The sequence below is a fragment of the Eptesicus fuscus genome, chromosome 8, assembly GCF_027574615.1.
Source record: "Eptesicus fuscus isolate TK198812 chromosome 8, DD_ASM_mEF_20220401, whole genome shotgun sequence".
Classification (NCBI taxonomy): domain Eukaryota; kingdom Metazoa; phylum Chordata; class Mammalia; order Chiroptera; family Vespertilionidae; genus Eptesicus; species Eptesicus fuscus.
Window position 1 is genome coordinate 12,119,831 of NC_072480.1, and position 18,993 is coordinate 12,138,823.

Sequence of the window (18,993 nt, forward strand, 5' to 3'; positions counted from 1 at the left end):
GAGGGTGCAGGCCGGGCTGAGGGATACCCCCCACCCCCCCACCCCCATGCACAAATTTTGTGTATGGGGCAACTAGTCTATATATATATATAAGCCCAAGTGACTGTTACAACTGCTCAACCAGTCAGTATGACACACACTGACCACCAGGGGGCAGACGCTCAATGCATGAACTGCCCCCTGGTGGTCAGTGCGCTCCCACAGCAGGAGCGCTGCTCAGCCAGAAGCCGGGCTCACGGCTAGGGAGCACAGCTGCGGTGGCGGGAGCCTCTCCCACTGCCACAGCAGCGCTATCAAGTGGCAGCGGCAGCAGGTACAGCAGGCCATCACAGGCTCCTCCTCGGCCGCCTGCTGTTTCACACATTGCTATATCCCTCAGGGGATATCGGACTAAACAGGCAGTCCAACATCCCCTGAGGGGTTCCTGATTGCAAGAGAGCACAGGCCAGGCTGAGGGACCCCACCAGAGCACAAATCCGTGCAATGGGCCTCTGGTGTTTGTTATAATTCTTTTTTTCTTCTTTATTGATTAAGGTATTACATATGTGTCCTCATCCCTCCATTAACCCCCCAACCCTCCCCCCACTCATGCCCTCACCCCTCTGGTGTTCGTTTCCATTGGTTAGGCTTATATTCATGCATACAAGTCCTTTGGTTGATCTCTCCTCCTTTCCCACACCCTCCCATATCTTCCCTCTGAGGTTTGGCAGTCTGATCGATACTTCTCTGTCTCTGGATCTGTCCCTGTTCATCAGTTTATATTGTTCATTATATTCCACAAATGAGTGAGATCATGTGGTATTTATCTTTCTCTGGCTTATTTCACTTAGCATAATGCTCTCCAGTTCCATCCATGCTGTTGCAAATGGTAAGAACTTCTTTTTTACTGCAGCATAGTATTCCATTGTGTAGATGTACCACAGTTTTTTAATCTACTCATCTGCTGATGGGCACTTAGGTAGTTTCCAAATCTTAGCTATGGTAAATTGTGCTGCTATGAATAGGGGTGCATATATCCTTTCTGATTCATGTTTCTAGTTTCTTGGGATATATTCCTAGAAGTGGGATCACTGGGTCAAATGGGAGTTCCATTTTTAGTTTTTTGAGGAAACTCCATACTGTTCTCCACAATGGCTGCACCAGTCTGCATTCCCACCAGCAGTGCAAAGGAGTTCCTTTTTCTCCGCATCCTCGCCAACACTTGTCGTTTGTTGATTTGTTGATGATAGCCATTCTGACAGGTGTGAGATGATATCGCATTGTTGTTTTGATTTGCATCTCTCGGATAATTAGTGACTTTGAGCATGTTTTCATATGTCTCTTGGCCTTCCTTCTGTCATCCTTCGAAAAGTGTCTATTTAGGTTCTTTGCCCATTTTTTGATTGGATCATTTATCTTCCTTTTCTTAAGTTGTATGAGTTCCCTGTAAATGTTGGAGATTAAACCCTTATCGGTGATGACATTGGCAAATATGTTCTCCCATGCAGTGGGCTTTCTTGTTGTTTTGTTGATGGTTTCTTTTGCTGTGCAGAAGCTTTTTATTTTGATGTAGTCCCATTTGTTTATTTTCTCTTTAGTTTCCATTGCCCTAGGAGCAGTATCAGTGAAGAAGTTCCTTCGGCATATGTCTGAGATTTCGCTGCCTGTGGAATCCTCTAGTATTTTTATGGTTTCCCATCTTATGTTTAAGTCTTTTATCCATTTTGAGTTTATTTTTGTGTATGGTGAAAGTTGGTGCTCTAGTTTCATTTTTTTGCATGTATCTGTCCAATTTTCCCAACACCATTTGTTGAAGAGACTGTCTTGACTCCATTTTATGTTCATTCCTCCTTTGTCAAATATTAATTGGGCATAGTGGTTTGGGTTGATTTCTGGGTTCTCTATTCTATTCCATTGATCTATATGTCTGTTCTTGTGCCAATACCAGGCTATTTTGAGAACAGAGGCTTTGTAATACAGCTTGAAATCTGGTATTGAGATCCCACCTACTTTGTTCTTCTTTCTCAGGATTGCTGCAGCTATTCGGGGTCTTTTTTTATTCCAGATGAATTTTTGGAAAGTTCGTTGTAGGTCTGTGAAATATGCCATTGTTATTTTAATGAGGATTGCATTGAATCTGTAGATTGCTTTGGGTAGTATGGACATTTTGATGATGTTGATTCTACCAATCCATGAACATGGTATGTTCTTCCATCTGTTTATGTCTTCCTCTATCTCTTTTTTTAGTGTCCTGTAGTTTTTCGCATATAGGTCTTTTACCTCCTTAGTTAAGTTTATTCCTAAGTATCTTAATTTTTTTGGTGCGATAGTAAATGGGATTGCTTTTTTAGTCTCTCTTTCTGTAAGTTCACTATTGGTGTAAAGAAATGCCATAGATTTCTTGGCATTAATTTTGTATCCTGCTACATTGCCAAATTCATTTATTAAGTCTAATAATTTTTTGATGGAGTATTTAGGGTTTCCTATGTACAATATCATGTCATCTGTGAATAAGGACAGTTTTACTTCTTCTTTTCCAATTTGAATGCCTTTTATTTCTTCTTCTTGTCTAATCACAATGGCTAGTATTTCCAGTATTATGTTGAACAGGAGTGGTGAGAGTGGGCATCCCTGTCTTGTTCCTGTTCTTATGGTAAATGGTTTTAGTGTTTGTTCATTGAGTATGATGTTAGCTGTGGGTTTGTCATATATAGCTTTTATTATGTTGAAGTATGATCTTTCTATTCCCACCTTGCTGAGAGTTTTTATCAAGAAGGGGTGTTGGATTTTGTCAAATGCTTTTTCTGTGTCAATTGAAATGATTATGTGATTTTTATATCTCAATTTGTTTATGTAATGTATCATGTTTATTGATTTGCTGATATTGTACCATCCTTGCATCCCCGGGATAAATCCTACTTGGTCATGGTGTATGATCTTTCTGATGTATTGCTAGATCCGATTTGCTAGAATTTTGTTGAGGATTTTGGCATCTATGTTCATGAGGGATATTGGCCTATAATTCTCTCTCATTGTGTTGTCTTTATCTGGTTTTGGTATTAGGGTGATGCTGGCTTCATAGAATGAGCTTGGGAGTTTTCCTTCCTCTTGAATTTTTTGGAATAGTCTGAGGAGGATAGGTTTTAGTTCTTCCTTGAATGTTTGGTAAAACTCCCCTGTGAAGGCATCTGGCCTCAGGCTTTTGTTTGCTGGGAGCTTTTTGATGACTGCTTCAATATCATCCATAGTTATCGGCCTATTGGATTTTTATAATCTTCCTGATTGAGTTTTGGAAGGTTGTATTTTTCTAGGAATATGTCCATTTCCTCCAGGTTGTCCAGTTTGTTGGAATAGAGTTGTTCATAGTATTTTTTAACGATCCTTTGTATTTCTGTGGGGTCTGTTGTTATTTCGCCTCTCTCATTTCTGATTTTGTTTATTTCTCTCTCTTTGCTTCTTGATGAGCCTGGCTAGAGGTTCATCAATCTTGTTGATCCTTTCAAAGAACCAGCTCTTGGTTTCATTGATCTTTTGTATTGTTTTTTTGGTCTCTGTGTCATTCATTTCTGCTCTGATCTTTATTATCTCCTTCCTTCTGCTCACTCTGGGCTTTTCTTGTTGCTCTCTTTCTGATTCTTTGAGCTGTAGAGTTAGATGATTTACTACCATTTTTTCTTGCTTTTTGAGGTAGGCCTCTAGAGCTATGAACTTCCCTCTCAGGACTGCTTTCATTGTGTCCCATAGATTTTGGATTGTTGTGTTTGTGTTGTCATTAGTTTCCAGGATGCTTTTAATTTCTTCTTTGATCTCATTGGTAACCCAGTCATTATTTAATAGCATGCTATTCAGCTTCCAAGTGTTTGAGATTTTTGGATTGTTTTTATTGTAGTTTATTTCTAATTTTATGGCATTGTGGTCTGAGAAGATGCTTGGTATGATTTCAATCTTCTTGAATTTGGGGAGACTTTGCTTGTGACCCAATATGTGGTCTATTTTTGAAAATGTCCCATGTGCACTTGAGAAAAACATATATTCTGTGGCTTTGGGATGCAATGTTCTGAACATGTCAGTTAACCCTTTGCACTCGCTTGCTTTTTTCTCGATTCCTTTATTCTAATGCTAACCGTGTCAAGTCACACTCAACATCCGAGTGCAAAAGGTTAAGTCCATCTGATCTAGTGAGTCATTTAGGATTGCTGTGCCTTTGTGATTTTTTGTCTAGAGGATTTATCCAGTGATGTCAGTGGTGTATTAAAGTCTCCTACTATGATTGTATTGTTGTCGATCTCTCCCTTGATATCTTCCAGGAGTTTTTTTTATGTATTTGGGTGCTCCTGCATTGGTTGCATATATGTTTATCAGGGTTATATCCTGTTGTTGTATCGATCCCTTTAGTATTATAAAGTGGCCTTCCTTATCTCTTGTTATGGCCTTCACTTTGAGGTCTATTTTGTCAGATATAAGTATTGCTACCCCAGCTTTTTTTTCATTTCCATTTGCCTGAAAGATATTTTTCCATCCCTTCACTTTCAATCTGTGTGAGGCCCTTGTTCTGAGGTGGGTTTCTTGTTGACAGCATATATATGGGTCATGTTTTTTTATCCATTCAGCCACTCAATGTCTTTTGATTGGAGCATTTAGTTTGTTTACGTTTAAAGTTATTACTGAAAGGTACTTGTTTGTAGTCATATCTATTTTTGTGTCTGTGTTCCTTCTTACCTTTTTTATTTCTTCTTTTTACAGTATTTCCTTTAGCATTTCTTGCATTGCTGGTTTGGTGGTGATAAACTCCCTTAGCCTTTTTTTTTTACCTGCGAAGCTCCTGATTTCCCCTTCAATTTTGATTGATAGTCTTGCTGGATAGAGTATTCTTGGATTCAGTCCTTTGCTTTGCAACACTTTGTATACCTCCTTCCATTCCCTTCTAGCTTGATGTGTTTCTGTTGAGAAATCATTTGATAATCTGATGGGGGATCCTTTGTAGGTAACCCTCTGTCTCTCTCTTGCCGCCTTTAAGATTCTCTCTTTGTCGTTAATATTTGCCATTGAAATTATGACGTGTCTGGTGTGGGTCTTTTGGGATTGATCCTGCTTGGGACTCTCTGTACTTGTGTAACTTTTTTCTTCCCCATATCTGGGAAGTTTTCTGTCATTATTTCTTCAAATAAATTTTCTAATCCTTGCTGCTCTTCTTGTCCTTCTGGCAGCCCTATTATAAGTATGTTACTTCATTTCATGTTGTCCCAAAGCTCCCTTGGGCTTTCCTCCTGTTTTTTAATTTTTTTCTCCAGTTGCTGTTCAGATTAGGCTTGTTTCTGTACCTGATCTTCTAACTCACTAATTTTATTCTCTGCTTCTTCTAGGCTACTGTTGAAACTTTCCATGGTGTTTTTGATTGTAGCTATATCACTTTTCATTTCTTCCTGATTCTTGCATAGGTTGTTGATTTTCTCATCCATCTGATGTATGAATTCCACAACTATTATTCTGAATTCTTTTTCGTTCATGTTGCATGCTTCAATTTCTCTAATTTCCTTTCTTGGCAACTCCTCATTTTCTTTCCTCTGGAGATTGTGTCGTCTCCCCATTCTGACTATCACCAGAATGTTCAAACTTCAAGTTGAGTGGACCTAGGCCGTGTGCCATGGCAGCTTCGCACCACCCGAATGTCACTGAAGTGCTCCAACACTAGGACGTGTGGCTGCCGTGGGTTGGTGGAAACCAGGCTCGCCCAGGGTCAGTGTTACCAGCGTTCAGTGTGGTCTCGTGTGCGCACCTAGAATCATGGACCCCGCCTGCACTGCGCTGTTGGCATGTGCCAAAAATGAGTCCCCTAGCTTATGCCAGGAGTCAGAGTTTCCCTGTGTCTGCCCCAAGAATCGAGTACCAGAGTCTCTGTTGCCTCGTGCGGCTTCTCACTGGAATCTGGGTCCCCGTGTGCACATACACCAAGAATTGGAGTCACTGGCTCTTAGTGTGAATGCGCTGTGAGTCAGGGATCCCAAGTGCACACAGTAAGAAACAGAGTCAGGTCAGTGGTGCTCAGTTCTGTCTCTTGCTGGGAGAATCTGGGTCCCGGTCTCCATGGGGGACTGGGTTGCGCAGTAGCACTGTGGCATGCCTGCGCTGCAGAAAACAGACTTCTGTGTGTGCTTGCCCAGAATCGAAGTCAGGTGGCACGGCCGCCCTGCGTGGGCTTCGGGTTTGGTCACCCGATTGCGTGGTGGGGAGCAGATTTTAGTCTCTGTGTGTATGCAGCTCAAATTCCCGTAGCAGCGCTGTGGTCCATGCACACGCTCCCAAACTCAAATTCCCGTAGCAGCGCTGCGGTCCATGCGCACGCTCCCAAACTCAAATTCCCGTAGGGGCGCGGTGGCCCGAGTGAGGGGCAGGTCTATCAGTTACTATGGTGCTATCCGTGATCCTGCGGGGAGGGAGATAGGCTCTTTGACTCACAGAAATCTGCGGCTGGGAAGTCTGGATTCTTGTTGTCTGTTGGTCTGAAGCTGTGGTTGCAGTTCTCTGTCCCCAGTGGCTGCAGGGTCCTAGTTTGCATCTGAGACCAGACTGGGTGGTGCTGAGGCCAGGATCCTAGTCTCAAGCAGCTCTGTTTCTCAAGATGGAGTGGTCTCCGTGCCCACACTGGCAGCCCAGAAGTGTCTGCTTTGTGCGTGGGGCTCCGCCGTCTAAGACTGCCCAGTTTGGCAGCCCCTTGGAAGACCTGCAGAATCTAACTGTTCCTAGCTCATACACACACACACCACACATGTCTACACTCTCCTCTATGGGTTCCTCACTCTCTCACACTCTCTCCCTCCCTACCTTCCTGCGGGTTGCCATCTTCCAATTCTCTTTCGTTATAATTCTTTATTGAGTGCCTGTCGTGTAATAGGCTCATGCTCTGCTCACTCTTTTTATCTAATTTACTCTTCACAGCAAAGTTGTGTAACAAGGATGATCATATTCATTTTACAGATGAGGGAACAGAAACTCAACAACACAGTAAAACCTCGACATATCAGATTAATTCGGGTGAGGGGGTGTCCATTAAAGCTGAAAGTCCATTATATAATAGTTTTCTGAATTTATATGTTAAAAAACTGCCAAATTAGTTAGTTTAGCTGTTTTTAATTATGTAGACACATTTGTGTAATTAAAATTAAATATGTATGAAAAGGTTAATTTCACAGAAAAGTTTTCTATGTATATTACAGTAATTTTTAAATTTATACTAAGTATAATAATTGCATTCATTCACCAGTAACCTCAAGTAAACAAATGCATGTGGGAACATCTGCCAATAAGCTTGCTGCAGAAGGTCACAGCACCGGACAACTGAACCAATCACCAAGTGCAATTACCGAGTGTTATGTGGTGTGATCATGTGCTAATCATTCGTCAAATATTGTTTGAGTGGTGACTCTTGGATTTAAATATGTAGACTATAGTTGTAGATATGTAATTTTTTTATTATTTAAAGTATTACAAATAGTAGTACATATGTCTCCTTTTTTCCCCCATTGAGCTTCTCCTGGCCTCCCCTATCCCCTGGCACATGCCCTCAACCCCCCCCCCCCACCCACCCACCCAGTGTCTTGCATTCATTGGTTATGCTTATATGCATGCATACAAGTCCTTCAGTTGATCTCTTACCTCCCCAGCCTTCCCGCTGTAATTTGACAGTCTGTTCGGTGCTTTACTGCCTCTGTATCTATCTTTTTGTTCATCAGGTTATAATGTTCTTTATTATCCATAAATGAGTGAGATCATGTGGTATTTTTCTTTCACTAACTGGCTTATTTCACTTAGCATAATGCTCTCCAGTTCCACCCATGCTGGCAAATGGTAAGAATTCCTTCTTTTTTATGACAGCGTAGTATTCCATTGTGTAGATGTACCACAGTTTTCTAATCCACTCATCCGCTGATGGGCTTTTGGCTGTTTCCAAATCTTTTGGCTGTTTCCAAATCTTAGCTATTGTAAATTGTGCTGCTATGAACATAGAGGTGCATATATCCTTTCTGATTGGTGTTTCTGTTTTCTTAGGATATATTCCTAGAAGGGGTATTACTAGGTCAAATGGAAGTTCCATTTTTAAATTTTTGAGGAAACATCATACTGCTTTCCACAGTGGCTGCACCAGTCTGCATTCCCACCAACAGTGAAGGTGGATTCCTTTATCTCCGCATCCTCTCCAGCACTTGTCGTTTGTTGATTTGTTGATGATAGCCATTCTGACAGGTGTGAGGTGGTACCTCATTGTTGTTTTGATTTTTATCTCTCAGATGATTAGTGACTTTGAGCATGTTTTCATATGCCTGTTGGCCTTCTGTATGTATACTTTCAAAAAGTGTCTATTTAGGTCCTTTGCCATTTTTTGATTGGATCATTTATCTTCCTTTTGTTAAGTTGTATGAGTTCTCTGTAAATGTTGGAGATTAAACCCTTATTGGAGATAACATTGGCAAATATGTTCTCCCATGCAGTGGGCTTTCTTGTTGTTTTGTTGATGGTTTCTTTTGCTGTGCAGAAGCTTTTTATTGTGATGTAGTCTCATTTGTTTATTTTCTTTTTAGTCTACATTGCCCTAGGAGCTGTGTCAGTAAATATATTGCTACGACACATGTCTGCTATTTTATTGCCTATGGAGTTTTGTAGGATTTTTTATGGTTTCCTGTCCTTTAGCCATTTTGAGTTTGTTTTTGTGTATGGTGTAAGTTGGTGATCTAGTTTCATTTTTTTTGCATGTATCTGACCAATTTTCCAACACCATTTATTGAAGAGACTATCTTGACTCCATTGTATGCTCTTGCCTCCCTTTTCAAATATTAGTTGAGCATAATGACTTAGGTCGGAAAATCATAAAAATCTTAGGAGATTTCATAGGCAGCAAAATCTCAGACATCTCTCATAATAGTATGTTTATGGATACACCTCCTAGGGCAAAGAAAACTAAGGAGAAAGTAAACAAATGGGACTACATAAAAATCAAAAGCTTCTGCACAACAAAGAGAAAACATCAACAAAATATCAAGGGCCCTAGCTGGTTTGGCTCAGTGGATAGAGTGCCAGCCTGCAGACTAAAGGGTTACAGGTTTGATTCCGGCCAAGGACACATTCCTGGGTTGCGCACTTGATCCCCAGTGTGGGGCGTGCAGGAGGCAGAAAATCAATGATTCTCTCTCATTATTGATGTTTCTATCTTTCTACCCTTCTCCATTCCTCTTTGAAATCAATAAAAATATTAAAAATATATAGGAGCTCACTGCGTGGGAGGACATATTTGCCAATGACACATCCGATAAGGGGTTAATCTCCAAAATTTATAGGGAACTCATACAACTTAACAAAAGGAAGATAAACAATCTAATTTAAAAATGGGCAAAGGACCTACATAGCTGAATGGATACAAAATCATGAAGCAATTATTGCTGTCTACAAGAGACCCACCTAGCAACAAAAAACTCACACAGAACGAGAGTGAAGAAATGGAAAATAAATTTTCCATGCAATTGAAAAAGAAAAAAAAGCTGGGGTAGCAATAGACAAAAAATTAACAAGGAAACAGAGACTCTAAATGACATCATGGATCATATGGATTTAATTGATATTTATAGAACATTTCACCTCAAAGCTGAAGAATACACAATCTTCTCCAGGGTACATAGGTCATTCTCAAACATAGACCACATGTTAGGACACAAAACAAGTCTCTACAAATTGAAGAAGATTGAAATCATATCAACCATATCTTCAGATCACAATGGAATGAAATTAGAAATCAACTATAGTAAAATCACTCAAAAACGTTAGAATGCATGGAGGATAAATAGAATGTTATTAAACAATTAGAGGCCCATTGCACGAAATTCGTGCATGGGTGGGGTCCAGATTGGGGCTGGGCCTCTCAGGAGGAGGAGATGGTGGAGGTTGGCTGGCCGGCCCACCCCTGATCAGGGCCCGATCAGGGTCGGGCCGACTGGGGGAAGGGGCCATGGGTGATTGGATGGCAGATCCCACCCCTGATTGGGGTTAGGGGGCTGATTGGGGGCAGAGTTGGCCATGGGGAGGGGCCATGGGTGGTGGGCTGGTGGGGCCATGGGTGGTTGGCCAGTCAGCCCTGCCTCTGATTGGGGTGGAAGGGTCGATCTGGGGTGGGGCAGGGGAGAGCAGTTAGGGGATCAGGCTAGTAGGGGGTGTGCAGGAGGCAGCTGATCAATGTTTACCTCTCATCAATGTTTCTAACTCTTTATCCCTCTCCCTTCCTCTCTGTAAAAAATCAATAAAATATATTTTAAAAAAAGAAATAAACAAATTGCATGAAAATAGACATACAACAACCCAAAATCTATGGGACACAGCAAAAGCAGTCCTGAGAAGGAAGTTCATAGCACTACAGGCCTCCCTAAAAAAACAAACAAAGAAAACAAGAAAAATTAATAAAATTAATAATAACCTATTTAACACTACAACTTAAAGAATTAGAAAGAGAACAACAAGAAAAGCACAGAGTAAGTAGAAAGAAGGAAATAATAAAGATGAAAGCAGAAATAAATTACAGAGGTTAAAAAAACAATACCAAAAAAATCAATGAAACCAAGAGGTGGTTCTTTGAAAAGATAAACAAGATTGATGAACCATTAGCCAGACTCATCAGGAAACAAAGAGAGAGGACCCAAATAAATAAAATCAGAAATGAAAGTGGTGAAGAATAACTGATACCACACAAATAACAACTGATACCAAAGGATTGTAGGAAAATACTATATGCCAACTGGTTGAACAACCTAGATAAAGTGGACAAATTCCTTGTAAAATACAATCCTTCAAAACTGAATCTGGAAGAACCAGCAAACCTGAAAAGGACAATAACAACTGATGAAATAGAAGCAGTAATCAAAAAATGCCCAGCAAATAAAAGCCTGGGTCTGGATGGCTTCACAGAGGGATTTTACCATACCTTTAAAGAAGAACTAACACTTCTTTTTTTTTTTTTTTACAGAGAGGAAGGGAGAGGGATAGAGAGCAGAAACATCGATGAGAGAGAATCATCGACCAGCTGCCTCCTGCACACTCCCTACCAGGGATGTGCCCGCAGCCAATGTACATGCCCTTGACCGGAATCGACCTGGGACCTTTCAGTCTGCAGACCGATGCTCTATCCATTGAGCCAAACCGGTTTTGGCAAGAACTAACACTTCTTTAAAATTCAAGAGGAACAAACACTTCCAAGCTCTTTTTTATGAATCCAGCATTATCCTAATTCCAAAACCAGATAAAGACACTACAAAGAAAGAGAATTACAGGTCAATATCCCCGATGAACATAGATGTTAAAATCCTCAACAAAATATTAGCAAATAGGATCCAGCAATATATAAAAAGACCATATACCACAACCCAGTACGATTTATTCCAGGGATGCAAGGCTGATACAATATTCACAAATCAATAAATGTGATACATCATATGAACAAATTGAAAGACAAAAATGACATGATCATATCAATAGATGCAGAAAAAGCATTCAACATAATCCAACACCCAGTTTTTATAAAAAATATCAGCAAAGTGGGAATAAAGGGATCATATCTCAACATAATAAAGGCCATATATGACAAACCTACAGCCAACATCATACTCAATGGGCAAAAACTAAAATGATTTCCCCTAAGAACAGGAACAACACTAGGATGTGCACTTTCACTACTCTTATTCAATACAGTACTGGAAGTCCTACTCACAGCAATTAGAAAAGAAGAAGAAATAAAAGGCATCCAAATTGGAAAGGAGGTAATAAAACTCTCATTATTCGCATATGACATGATATCTATAATAATAAAAGCATAATATGCTAATTAGACCAGACAGCCGACACACCTTCCAGACGTCATTCCGGACATCCTTCTAGACAAAGCCGGGTGGCGGGGGCCAAGGCAGAGGTGGTTAGGGTCGATCAGGCAGGCAGGCAAGTGGTTAGGAGTGATCAGGCAGGCAGAGTGATTAGGGGCAATCAGGTTGGCAGGCAAGCAGTTAGGGGCGATCAGGCAGGCAGGCAAGTGGTTAGGGGTGATCAGGCAGGCAAGGGAGTGGTTAGGGCGATCAGGCAGGCAGGCAAGTGGTTAGGGATCATTAGGCAGGCAGGCAGAGGCAGTTAGGGGCAATCAGGCAGGCAGGTAAGAAGTTAGGGGTGATGAGGCAGGCAGGCAGTGGTTAGGGGTGATGAGGTAGGCAGGTGAGCAGTTAGGGGTAATGAGGCAGGCAGGCAAGTGGTTAGGAGTGATGAGGCAGGCAGGCAGGCCAGCAGTTAGGAGCCAGCAGTCCAGATTGCGAGAGGCATGTCTGACTGCCAGTGCAGGATCAGGCCTAAACTGGCAGTCAGACATCCCCCAAGGGGTCCCGTATTGCAAAAGGGTGCAGGCCAGGCTGAGGGGACCCCCCCCCCATGTACAAATTTCATGCACTGGGCCTCTAGTTGTACATATGAAATACTAAAGACTCCATAAAAAACAACAACAACAAACTACTAGATTTAATAAAGGAATTTGGCAAAGTAGCAGGATACAAAATTAATACCCAGAAATCGATGGCATTTTTATATACCAATAATGAATTGTCAGAAAGAGAAACTAAACAAATAATCCCACTTACTATTGCACCAAAAATTTAAAATACTTAAGAATAAGTTTAACCAAGGAGGTAAAAGACTTATACTCAGAAAACTACAGGATGTTGAAAAAAGAAATAGAGGAAGCTATAAACAAGTGGAAGAATATACTGTGTTCATGGATTGGTAGAATTGACATCATTAAAATGTCCATACTACCCAAAGCAATCTACAGATTCAATGCAATCCCTACTAACATACCAATGGCATAATTCACAGACCTAGAACAAACTCTCAAAAATGTATATGGAACCTAAACAGACTCTAATTAGCCACAGAATTCTTGAGAAAGAAGAACAAAGTTGGAGGGATCACAATACCAGATATAAAGTTATACTACAAAGTCACTGTAATCAAAACAGCCTGGTACTGGCACAAAAACAGGATTAAGGGGCCGAAACCGGTTTGGCTCAGTGGATAGAGCATCGGCCTGTGGACTCAAGGGTCCCAGGTTCGATTCCGGTCAAGGGCATGTACCTTGGTTGCGGGCACATCTCCAATAGGGGGTGTGCAAGAGGCAGCTGATCGATGTCTCTCTCTCATCGATGTTTCTAACTCTCTATCCCTCTCTCTTCCTCTCTGTAAAAAAATCAATAAAATATATTTTAAAAAAACCCCACAGGATTAAGGGAACAGAACAGAGACCTCAGAAATTGACCCAAGCCTTACACTCAATTGATATTTGACAAAGGAGGCAAGAGCATACAATGGAGTCAAAACAGTCTCTTCAATAAATGGTGTTGGTAAAATTGGACTAATACATGCAAAAAACCAATGAAACTAGACTACCAACTTACACCATACACTAGAATAAACTCAAAATGGATAAAAGACCTAAATGTAAGTCGAGAAACCATAAAAATCCTAGAAGAAACCAGAGGCAGCAAAATCTCAGACATCTCTCATAGCAATATTTACGGATACATCTCCTAGAGCAACAGAAACTAAGGAAAAAATAAACAAATGGGACTACATCAAAATAAAAAGCATTTGCACAGCAAAAGAAACCACCAAAAAAAATGAGAAGTGAGCCCACTGTATGGGAGGACCTATTTGCCAATGATGCATCTGATAAAGGTTTAATATCCAAAATATATAAGGAACTCATAAAACTTAACAAAAGGAAGACAAACTACCCAATTTAAAAAATGGGCAAAGGACCTAAATAGACACTTTTCGAAAGTGGACATACAGAAGGCCAAGAGACATATGAAAACACTAGAGGCCCGGTGCATGAAATTTGTGCATGGGGGCGGGGGATCCCTCAGCCTGGCCTGCACCGTCTCCAATCCAGGACCACTGCTTCCTAACCGCTCACCTGCCTGCCAGCCTGATCTCCCTAATTGCTCTCCCCTGACGGCCTGATCCCCCAACTGCTCTCCCCTGCTGGCCTGATTGCCCTAACCGCCTCTGCCTCAGCCCCACCACCATGGCTTTATCCGGAAGGTCGTCCAGAAGATGTCCAGTCTAATTAGCATATTACCCTTTTATTAGTATAGATGCTCAAAGTCACTAATCATCTGAGAGATGCAAATCAAAATGACAATGAGGTACCATCTCACACCTGTCAGAATGGCTATCATCAACAAATCGACAAATGGCAAGTGCTGGCGAGGATGTGGAGATAAATGAATCCTCTAAACACTGCTGGTGGGAATGCAGATTAGTGCAGCCACTGTGGAGAACACTATGGCGTTTCCTCAAAAAAATGGAACTCCCATTTGACTCAGTGATCCCACTTCTAGGAATAGAGCCCCAGAAATCAAAAACACTAATCAGAAAGGATATATACACCCCTATGTTCATAGTAGCACAATTTACAATAGCTAACATTTGGATACAGTCTAAGTGCTCATCAGCAGATGAGTGGATTAAAAAATGGTGGCACATACACACAATGGAATACTACGCTGCTATAAAAAAGAAGGAATTCTTACCATTTGCAAAACATGGATGGAACTAAAGAGCATTATGATGAGCAAAATAAGCCAGTCAGAGGAAGATAAATACCACATGATCTCACTCATTTGTGGAATATAATGAACAACCTAAACTGATGAACAAAAATAGAGACAGAAACAAAATTTTAGAATATAAGTAATTCTGTTACTTGCAGATTTTTAATATTTCCTACAACTTTTGTGATATTATACTATGTTAGTACAGTTTTGGTAATATTTAAAATCTTTTTTCTTGAAATATTAATGTTTATTGCATTTAATATTATATTTAAAATCATTTTTCTTGAAATGTTAATATTTATTGCATGTAACATTATTATATTTAAATCATTTTTCTTGAAATATTAATGCTTATTGCATGTAAATGGCTAATTATTTGGTATCTACAATCTGGTAATAGATTTAGTTTGTATATTGTAATATAAATAAAATAAATAATAAAATAAAAAGGTAGAAACCAATTGATTACTGCACCCAAGGGGGCAGTGGTGGGGGATGACAACGAGTTATCACCTCAGACCTGTCAATTTTCTACAGCTACACCTGTCAGAATGGCTACGATCAACAAACCAACATATGACAAGTGCTGGGGCGGATGTGGAGAAAAGGGAATCCTACCATACTGCTGGTGGGAATGCAGACTAGTGATGCCATTACAGAAAACAGTATGGAGTTTCCTCAAAAAATTAAATATGGAACTGCTATTTGACCCAGTGATCCCACTTCTAGGAATATATCCTAAGAAACCCAAAACACCAATCAGAAAGAATGTATGCACCCCTGTGTTCATAGGAGCACAATTTACAATAGCTAAGATCTGGAAACAGCCCAAGTACCCCTCAGTAGATGAGCAGATAAAAAGGCTATGGTACATTTACACCATGGAATACTACGCAGTAGTAAAAAAGAAGGATCTCTTACCCTTTGAGACAGCATGGAAGAATCTAATGAAAAAAATAAAGTGATGTACAAAATAGATCCAGAGACACAGAAGGATGGAACAAACTTTGGAATCTCAGAGGGAAGGTGGAGGTGGTTGGGTGGCTGGGAAGAGATTAACCAAAGAACTTGTATGCATAAATGCATAACCCATGGACACAGACAATAGGTTGGTGAACACAGGGGCCAGGAGATGGGGGCAGGCTAGAAGGGGTCAATGGAGGAAAAAGGCGGACATATCTAAGACTTTCAACAATAAATATTTAATTAAAAAATAAACAAAAAACACATCTTCCTCTTATGTATGGTGCCAGGTGGGTACTGGAAATATCAAAGGGTATACTTTGTAAACTGTATAATCATCTAACCACTATACTTTATACCTAAAACTAATACACAATAATATTGAAGGTGAACTTTAATTGTAAAATAAATAAAATAAAATCCACATTCTCCTGATTAAAGCTATGGGGAGGACTTGAATGTTATTCAGAATTTCCCCTGTGCTTTTACAAAATGCTGAAATGTTTTAAAAACAATTTGTATTTTATTTCTCTTCTTTCATCTTGTGAGTTTATTGACTTCACTGCTCTTCATTCATAAAGTAATTCTTACCTGCTTAAGCTATTGATTGATTGATTGGTTTAAAAGAGAAATATGATCAGTGGAAAGGCCTCGGTCTGATGTCTGAGGTTCTGGTCTCGGCTCGGCTGCTAATGAACTGTAAAACCATAAGCAAGTTACTCCCTTCAGCCTCAATTTTCTACAGCTATAAAGTGAGAGAGTTTAGTAAAAGGTATTTATTTGTCTTTCCTAGTTTAGGAATTCCATGTGTCATACTGCGTAATTCCTGACTCCTATTAGCTTGGCCTTCACCTCCACATTAGGCTAGCAACTCCGGTGTAGAAGTGACCAGAGACTAAACGCTAGTCTTTAGCTTAATATGTGAATGCATTCATTAGCCAAAGTCAATTTACGGAGCAGAAGTCATTGGATTCTTAATTTTTAATACCTCAGAAAGTTTAATTAAGAACTTAATCTCATTTAGATCTCTTCATTTTACACAGTAATGAATTAGCAGTGAGCTATTTTCATGTGGTGAAATTCAATCAATCTAAATCAGATATTTCATTTTAGGACAACATTTCAAACTCCTTTCCCATGTAAGCATTTTTCAGCAGCCCTAGAAGTATGGACACCCAAGTCCTCTCTTTCCTTTTCTCCCCTGACCTCTTGGTTATGATATAGGAAATGTAGATATTCTCAAAGTCAGAAATAAGTTGTCTACCTAAACCACCCATCCTTGGATTATTACCAGCTTACCTGGAGTCTACAGTGACAATTTTCCTTATGCTCATAATGACACTGGAAAAATGTCTTCTCTTCTCAGTTGCTGTTTCTTACTTACCAGCCCATTAAACAACACTTTGTTGTTGTGACTATTGTGACATACGCTCCACTGAGCTCTATGGCTTGAATTCCGTCCCCTTGCCCCCAATCAGTCCCAAATAGCTCTACTGAATTAGCCCTCAACCAAACTCTTTGATTGCATTGTTATTTCACTCTTTAAACTCTAATGATTTTTCTTTTAAAAAATGTTTATTGAATTTATTAGGGTTACATTGACTAATAAAGTTATATAAGTTTCAGGTGTACAATTCTATAATATGTCATCTCTATATTGCATTGTGTGTTCATCACCCAAAGTCAAGTCTCCTTTTGTCACCATTTATCTCCCCTTTACCAAGTCTACTTTCCCCAATGCCCCTTTCCCTCTGGTGATCACCATACTGTTGTCTGTGTCTATGAGGTTTTTTGTTTTGTTTTGTGTTGTTTTGTTTTTGCTTAATCCCTTGACCTTTTCCACCCAACCTTTCCAGCCCCCTCCCTTGTAAAACTCTAATGATTTTTCATATAAACATTAACTGCCACTCCAAAGTTACTGTGTTTGTGGTCATCTCGTGAGGACATCTCACTGAGCCCAAATGAAGAAATTCCTATGCCATTTACTCCAGATTACCCATATAATTGTTCCTAAAATCTATTCTTGAGGGATACTGGGAAAAAGCAATTGGTTGTGCCTAATGTGCCTGGGCGCCAGGACAGATACCACCAATTCCTTCATTGTTATTGTTATCATGTTCATTGTTAACTGTTAATTATCCTGCACCCATCGAAGTATGTGTCTATCATTTTACTTTTTATCTAATTCCAGAGGTTTCCCTGCTTTGGTTTCTCCCGCCTTCCTAGCCTATCACCAATGGATTTCCTGTAACCCACCTCCGTCTCCTCCTTTGATTGCAATGTGTAAAAATAGATGAGAAACCGCCATTCTGGAGCATTGAGATACTGCTTCCCGGAAACTGCTGACAGTTTGGCTCAAATAAACTCACAAAAATTCTTCACAGGTTTGGATGTTTTTATGTTAACAGAACAGAAAAGGAAATATCACAGTGCTGGGCACAAAGTTAGCACTATATAAGGATAAGCCATTACTGTTGATGCTGTTATTATTTCTATTGTCCGTCATGGTCCAAAGTTTGAATTACAGTTACTTTTTAGGGTGTCGATTGTCTCTATTTCTGTACTAGAATGTGAGCTCCATGCGTTAGGGATTTCTGACTGTTAGGTTAACTGAGAGCTGCAGCTCTGAAACAGTGCCTGGCACAAAGTAAATGCTCAATAAATACCTATTGGACAAACGAAAACAACAACTTGGTTATGTAATTGCTGATCTAGGGTTTAAATGCTGCCTGCACTGCCTCTCTGCAGTCTTGGTTAATGCATTCGATTCCTGTAAATGGGACTAATACCTACCTTAGAGAACGTTCCAAAAGCACACGCAAAGCACTCAGCATCCTGTCGGTAGTGGCTATGATGACCCACCATGATGAAGATGACCCTAATTATTTGTAGACCAGCAAGAACAGAACATCCCGAGCTCCTGACCTCAGCCTCCAAACGGCACCCCTTCCAGCTCTCCTGTGCCCTCGGCTAATATCTGCTTTTTCCTGGGGTGGGATGGGGCCCTCTTTTGCACTTGAGAACAGAGAATTCCTCCTTCAAATGGCTGGAGTATCTTTATTACACACATGACCTGCACTTTATCTTATTTTTAAAATGTATTGCTGTAGTAAGATATATAGAACATAAGATTTACCATTTAACTGTATTCAGTGTCCAGTTCAGTGGCATTGAGTACATTGACATTGTTGTGCAGCCATCACCACTATTCATCCTCAGATATTTTTCATCTTCCCAAACTGAAACTCTGTGCACATTAAATAATAACTCCCCACTCCCCCTCCCCTCAGCCCCTGGCAGCCACCAGCTTTCTATTTCTATGAATTCACTATCCCAGGTATATCATATAAGTGGAATCATATAATGTGTCATTTCATGACTGGCTTACTTTACTCATCATATCCTCAAGGTTCATTTATAATCT